General features: G+C 48.5%; 1 pseudogene; it reads right to left on the reverse strand.

Moving 5' to 3' along the window:
* Positions 1-3,978: 3,978 nt before the first annotated feature.
* On the reverse strand, positions 3,979-4,458 carry LOC118519339 (ATP synthase peripheral stalk subunit d, mitochondrial pseudogene; annotated as a pseudogene).
* Between the last annotated feature and the right edge of the window lie 3,558 nt (positions 4,459-8,016).

Consider the following 8,016-nt stretch of genomic DNA (forward strand, 5'->3'; position numbering starts at 1 on the left):
CAACACTACTTCACTTAGTTGCTCAAACTGTTTTCAGCGTTGGCGGCCGCTCCGTCCGCGGGTGGCGTCTGTGCCCCTTGGACGGAGTGCCCATCATGTTTGCTGCCGCTGTTCTCGAGTTTGAACACATCCCCACTTTTGGGGACTATGCACGGTCCCGGCTCATCTCCTGCGCTTCCTGCCCTGGGACCAGCCGTTTCTCCAGGGAGGGAGCCTTGGATCCTTTCCTTGGGGAATTGTGTTGAATCCCGATCTGGGCGCCAGGGTGCTCTCCCTCGCCTGCAGTCTCTCTCAGCTCACAGCCAGACAATGTGTGGGCATTTTTCTGTGAATCTGTGTGTGTCCATCTGCATCGACACACAGCTTCCCAGGAGTTCACCCCCGGGGCGCCTGCCTGGGCCATCCTGGCCCCAACCTCGCGCTCGTCTGATGTCCCCACGGCAACAGTGAGAACCCTTGCTTCCGCCATCTGCCACCCACTCGCTGGAATCCTTAACCCCGGGGACACGGACGGCTTCAGCGTTGTTCGGCCTCCCACTGCTCTTTTCTGCCTCGTGTCTGTGTGTCTTGCACATGGACAGCACCTATACCTAATTCCTCCCTATTTCCACGTGACCGTCTTAGGAGGAGCTCCGTACCCGTCTGCGGGATAAATAGATGCAAACTCTGGAGTCCTGCTCACAAGAAAAGCCAGTGCTGATGGGTATGAACATGAGTGGGAGGCAGCTGGAGTGAGCAAGGTGTTTCCAGACTGAATAATGGAAGGAAATTAGCGAGGCGGATTGCTTCTGGATCCTGGGTCATTTCCACGTGAAGTGCAAGATGACGACGCTCTAACTCATCACCCCCTTTCACCCGGTGAGCGCTGTAGATGATGTTGGTGGGTGACACGAAGAATGTGACTCTCCCTGGGCTCCTGGGTACAGAGCGGAGAAATAAAGCATCCCTGTGTCAGTCAGGGGTGAGGGGAAACCAGGGGAAAATCACGGGTCTTTAGCAGAGACCGAATTCTGAAAGCGTGAGTATAGACTAGGACTGACATTTGTTGCTTCTTCTTTTTACTTTATTTTTTTTTTTTTAAGATTTTTTTTATTTATTTATGAGAGAGAGAATGAGAGAGAGCATATGAGAGGGGGGAGGGTCAGAGGGAGAAGCAGACTCCCTGCCGAGCAGGGAGCCCGATGCGGGACTCGATCTGGAGACTCCAGGATCATGACCTGAGCCGAAGGCAGTCGCTTAACCAACTGAGCCACCCAGACGCCCCTCTTCTTTTTACTTTAAATATATCTTCTATATGTTCCTGAAAGACAGTATATTATCTTTACAATGTAAAGAAAATAGTTATTTAAAAGACATTTTCTCGGATGCATCGCTCTGCCCTGGGGGATGAGATTTCCACTCTCTGGAGCCATTGTTGAGAGACTGGTGGACCAGAGGCTTGAGCGCTCCTTCATGGCCTCACGCTGTACGGGTGGAGAGCTGCGCTTTTGTTCCCAGTTTTAAGGTCATGTGGCAAAGCTTAAATTTTCACCAAGGGAAGAGTGGTGTTATTACCATTGAGTATTCTGTGCACAACTGGAAAGGAGGAGCTCCATAAACCCTTAGATGTGGTGAGACCACAGTGCAGACCCTCAGCTTCCCTTACACACTCCCATGCCTGTGGATGGGGCGGCAGGGACTCTAGAACCAGCCCCACGGTGGGGGTGTGATGGGACCGTCCCTGCTGTTGCAGAGAGCGTGTGACATCAGAGGGACGAGACTAGAGCCTGTGGTCGATGGAAAGCTGGAGGCTCCGAGCTTTGGTGGCCATGCGATAACAGCACCTGATGTGTATATTGCCAGGCTGGGCTCGTGAATCACATACACGTGTTAGTGGAAGGAGGACGAGAGAGGGTGGTGTTGGACGGTGTGGCTGGAAGACCAGGTCTCAGGTCCAGCAGGAATATAAACGTCCCACTTTCAAGCATTCAGTGTGATGAGGTTTGACAAACACTACGGTGGTGAGATCATTACCCACATCAAGAGAGAACATTTCCACCACCCCAAAGCTTGCCTGCCTCGGCAGCCGGTGATGCACCTGGTCCCTGTGCCGAACAACCACTGATTGGATTCTGCCACCGCACATTGCTTGGGATGTTTTCAGTTTCATAAAATGGAATTACACCACGAGAAGTCTCTTCCGTCGGGCTTCTGTCGGGCTTCTGTCTACGAGTATTTTCAAGTTTTCACGAGGTCAGGGCTTTTGAGGGAAACATCCTGGCAATGGGGCTGTAGGCTGGCTGATGGTAAGCCCACCAGGGAAGTTAGAGACTCTCGTTTCTCCAGAGATGCTTACCATTTCTCCCCAGAGCCACTGGCTTACATTCTAGAGGGGGAGGGCCTGAGGGTCTTCCCGTCCTTCCTGACAGAGGCCTGGCTTCACCAGAAAGCTGAAGTTTCTCTCCTGCTCCAGAAGGGAAGATGGGCAGCTGTGCCCCCAGACCCACGTGAGCTCCCAAATCTGGCACAAACTTGCTGCCTACCCAGGTGTCACCTGCTCTCACAACATCACCCTGTGGGCGGTTGGGGCCTGGGGACCTGAAAGTAGTTGTAGGTGTCCCTAACCTGGAAACCACGTGTGTCCTATTGGGAAAACCAACCAACCAATAAATATGTGCATGAAAACTCAACTGCTTCCCTTGCTCAGGCTAATGTTGGAGAGACTCATCATGTCATGCATGCACCCTGGCTTCCTCTTTTTTTTTTTTTAAAGATTTTATTTATTTATTTGAGAGAGAGAGAATGAGAGGCAGAGAGCATGAGAGGGAGGAGGGTCAGAGGGAGAAGCAGACTCCCTGCCGAGCAGGGAGCCCGATGCGGGACTCGATCCTGGGACTCCAGGATCATGACCTGAGCTGAAGGCAGTCGCTTAACCAACTGAGCCACCCGGGTGCCCTGCACTCTGGCTTCTTGTCACTGCTGAGTAGTATTGACTTGTGTAGACATGGAACAGACTGTTTATCCACTTGCCTGTTTATAGACACTTAGCACTGCGTCCAGTGTTTCAACCTAAATGTTTGACCCTGATAACAAGGCTTCAGTGTATATACATTTTCGTGTGTGTGTGTGTACAAGTGTGTGTATTGCAAAAGTTTCATTATCGTCAACCTTTGCAATTTTCTACTTCCGTTTGAACTTTTGGGCAAAGCTTCCATTGGAATGCTAATAGACAGGTTGTCCTGGCATGTCCTGCAGTAGCTTGCCTACACGTGACCCTAAAAGCCAGATGGCACCTGGCAAGGAAGGTGGGCCCTCGTGTGTGTCCCCCTACGGTTCCAGGAACGGACCTGGAGATGTTACAAGCAACCCCTTCTTACAATTCCTGCCTGCAGTATCTTTGGTTTTCATCCTCTACTATCTTTAAGAAGTCAGTTTTGAATTTGAAGAATGATGTGCAAGACTTTCCAAGGATGTGTGCGTCTTTTTCATTTCACTTGGATAAATCCCGAGTAGAACTGCCAGGTCACATGGGAATGAGGTGCTTGACTTTAGTACAAATTACCAGACTTGTGCGAGGGGGTTGGACCAGTTTATGTTCCCACCAGACCTCGCTGATGCTCGATATGACAAATGCTGTGACTTTTAGCCACTCTGGAAGGCATGTGGGGCATTGGTGTCTTTACGATATTAATGGCACTGCCCATTTGGATTGTGTCACCGGATATCTTGTGTTAGTGACATTTTATTCACAGGCCCCCCAGCCTTGATCTATGGGGAGTCTGTCTCTTTCCAACACACCCTGTGCAAGCAAGCGTTACCCTTAACAGCACCCAATAAATAGGCTGGTGCCATGCCAGAGATTTAAGCTACCAGAATTTTTTTCTTTCTTTCTTTTTTGGCCAATGCACACTTTATATGTCTTTTTTTTTCTGTATCATTATTTTTAATGTCCAGCGTTTACAATATGAGGGCCAGATCTTTCTCCCCAACTCAAGTTTATCAATTCTCAATTGGCTTGTGAGGCCAATAGGGATACTTCTTCTTGTCTAATTTGGTTTCTGGGAAGACTTCATTCAGGTCCTCAATGGTCCTCTGATCAAATGGAATTATGTTCCTCATCTTCTCCATCTCTTTTTCATATTCCTCAATCCTGGCCTTTGAAAGAGACAAAAACTCGGCACAATTGTTCACATCTTCTCTTTCTTCAGCATCCACTGGAACAGTATATTTATCCTTTGGCACAGGAAACTTCAGGGCCTTAAACTTCTCAAAGTCATCTACCAAACCAGCCTTCGCCACATTGGCCTTGCTGTAAGCCCAGTCGATAGCAGGTGGTTTCTCAGGGAGAGTAGCCAACTTGGAGGTAAGTGTCTCATTCCAGGATTTCAGGGAGTTAGCAATGGCCTTCTGGTTTCGGGGTATGATCTTCCCCAAAGCTACCCAGTCAATGGTTTTTAGAGCAAGTTTTCATGCAGCCATCTTGAGATCCTTCACCGATTCCAGCGGCCCAGAATCCCACACTTTATATGTCTTGATCAATCTTGACCACACTCCACTTAACCATGAACAGAGGTTATTTGTTTTTAACACATTTTAGATTTTCGATCGCTCTTCTCCTGCCACATTGCATCTCCCCTAAATACTTGGCCATTATCAGCTACTCATAGTGATCGGTTTTGTTTTCCCTTCTCGCTTCTGCTCTGAACCCAAGGACTTGAAGCTCCTCTCTTCCAGGGAGTGGAAGTGCTCTGAAATGTCAGCTCCACAGTGTGACATGGCCGTCATGTCTCTGGTCTCCCGACCTGACCCACCCAGCACAAAAGGCAGGGTGTCCCTTGCAGGTCTTGTGCTCCAGACCGCAGCTCCCTGTCGGCTACCTGTCGGGGAACTGGCAGCTTTGCTGACTTGGCTCAGTCACGGAGCTGAACGTGCTCCCCTGGGGTGAATTCCTACCCTAGTCACACTGGGGGGTGACATGACACCTCCCTTCTAGCAGCGCGGCTTGCCACTGTCACCCCAAGCAGCAAAGCTGGTGAGCACGGGGCCTTTTAGGGCGCGGCCTCCCAGGATCACCTGCTGCAGACCCGGCTTTCCCAGTTCTGCACGCTCACCTGCCACTGGAGCTGCAAGGCTCCGGGCACCAGGTTAGCGGGCTTCACCAGCTTGGCGGGGCCCGCCTCAGGGGTGCAGTGGGGAGAAGAAGTCCCGCTGCCTCCCTGCCTTCCTGGGTGACGTCACCCTCGAGTAAAAGAAAGTTGATAAGATGCTCTGGGCAAGTGGCCCAGGATTCCAGGAGAGAAGTTCCACAAAGCAGAGCAGCGTGGCACCCGTGGCATATGGAGTCGTGGGCAGGGGCTCGCGCTGGAGGTTCCCCACACCAGATCGCTGCGTCCTGAGCTCACGGAGGGGACGTGGAGGCTGGAGCGGTCATCCCGGGGCTCGTGTCACTGGTTGCAGTGCTCACTCTTCCCGGCTTATTCTAACTAGGATGTTTAGTTTTTATAAACCAGAGAGGCTGCATTCTACTTAAAAGCGATGCTGTGTTTCTGGGTCACCGTCTGCTACACGTGTGCGTGGCACAAAATCCCAAAGATGGAGCATGTGTTTGCTTCCACCATTGTCCCCCGACGCTGCCCCCTTTCTGGGGACCGTCTCCATGATCGGCTGCCTGTGCATCACGTTAGAACCTTTCCGTGGGCTCATACGTGTGTGTGTGCGTGTGTGCTAACACTTACGTGTGCACCCGTGTGCTGGACCATGTGTGGATAACACGCAAGCAGCAAACACACTGTCCCGCTTTTTCCACTAACCACAGTCATGGATCGGTACCGTTCTGTTTAATGGCTCTTCAGAATTCCTTTCTATAAACCGATCATCATTGATTTAATTCTTTTCCTTTGATAAATATGTAGGTTTTTTTCCTATCTTTCAGTTGTGAACAAAAAATAGGGGCTGTCATGTACCAGGGTAGACACTTGAATGCTCACATGCAGGGTAAACGGAATTCCTAGATGAAAATGATCTGTGTGCCTATGTTTTATAAAGCAATGATATTTCAGTTTAGCTTTACTTCTACGCTTCAATTTCTGTCCCTCGCTGGGATGGTGGTGGAGCATTTCTCCTCTGTCCTCCTCTGTGGGTAATCGGAGTCCCTCACTTACACACCCCAAATATTCACCTTTCTCTTGGACATCCGGTAAGCTCATTGCTGGACTTACAGGGATGCTTTGCCCTTTGTAAACACTTCCTGAGACCCAGAATGTCGTTTTAATGACGCGATTCAGCTCATTTTGTTTCTGGACAATTTTCTTGAATTGTATCTTCAATCTCCTCCATCCCAATATACAGCTTACTTCTACAGTCACACTAACCACACATTTGTGGGACTCCTTTGTTTGTCTCGATGCCTAAATTTTATCTTTAATTGTTTGAATGCTGTTCATTTGCACTTCGTTGCAGCTGTATTTCTCAGGACACGAAAAATGGCTTTTAAAAACATTCATCTGTCTTCGCTGCACCATTTCTAAGGGTTATCTGTTGTCTGTTTCCTCATCATGTGTCTGTTGGGTTCTTGGGTTTTCACTTGGGGCCCTTTGATGCTTTCCAAGGGGTGGGTTTGTAAACAACAAAGCATTCTGTTTTCCACTCTGACAGGCACTTTAAAATAATTACCGAGTGGAATGAATCTCTGAGCCTATGTCTATAAAACACAGCTAATGCATTTTACACAATATTTTAAATTTAATTTTTGTATTTAGTTTTCATAAAAATGTGTTTTGCAAATCGATCATTCTTTTCATTGTATTTTGTCAATTTCCAAGTGAAAAAAGATTAAAGACATTTTAACTTTGGCTCTTTAAAAAGAATTAAGATTTTTTTTGAAGCACCGATTGTCTTTTTGCCCCTCAGATCAAGACAGCCTGCCTTCAGAGCGGGGTGGGAGTCTGGGGCTGTTTAGCCCAACTGGATGGCTCATGAGACTCTTGAGGCCCAAATCTGGGGTCGGCTCCATAAGGTGGCACGTCCCTGTCCTCTGTCACAACAGACCATCACCCTTGTCCTAAGAGAAAGCCAAAGAGGTCCACCTATAGCACAAAAGGAGTCTCAAAGCTGCCCACTCGTCTCCCCTGCCTCTCTGGGTGGTCCTGGGGAAGTGGCCTCCCTCCCCTTGGCCTCAGCCCCTTTAATTGAGAATGAGTTCTGAAGGACAATTCCAGGAACTGTCTAATCCTTCCCATCCCATGGCTTTAGGGACATCTGGTTTGTGCTGGATGCTCTCCACCGGCCCCTCCAGGCCTGCTCCCCACCAGGCTGACCTCCACAGATGGCAGGACTGGGCCCTCGCCCTCCGCCTCTGCTGGGATGCGGCTGGTGGACTCGCGGGGAGTTAAATCCAAGGGACAGCTGTTTGTCCACTGTGGGCGTGGCCAGATGGGCACTGGAAGTGTCTCTTTGTGGGCGCTGCTTAGGGCAATCTTGACTCTCTGTCTTGACCGGATAAATGAAATACGAACACCTTTCAGTCTGAAAGTTCTATGAATCATGAATGCAACACAATAAAAATTTTAACCTATAATATTTCAGGGATAGTCTTCCGAGAATTATCATTCTTTCCTGTCTTGAATCCTGCAAAACATAACATTGTTCCTTCCAATAAACACACACACACACACACACACACACACACACACACAGTATTTTTAGTCTGAGTAGCAAAATAATGAAGATTGTTTCAAAATATTCAAGTGAGATTATCTTCTGGATTTTCTTCCAAAAATCACAATGTTTCTCCCCCAGTGAAGAGGACCGAAAAAAAAAAAAAAACAAAAAACCCCTTAATTTAAATATGTCACTTGAAAATATATCATCTAGGTATTGCTTTGAAACAGTTATTGTGCTTACGAATATTTCTCTGATTCACCTAAAAATGCTTGTATTTTCCTCCTCGGTTCAGGGTACAGAAATGTAGTCCGTATCAATTACCATGGTGCATCTGCAATGTTTATATTGAAAGTTTAAGAGATTGCTTTTCTATAT

This window comes from Halichoerus grypus, chromosome 12 (assembly GCF_964656455.1).
Source record: "Halichoerus grypus chromosome 12, mHalGry1.hap1.1, whole genome shotgun sequence".
Taxonomy (NCBI): domain Eukaryota; kingdom Metazoa; phylum Chordata; class Mammalia; order Carnivora; family Phocidae; genus Halichoerus; species Halichoerus grypus.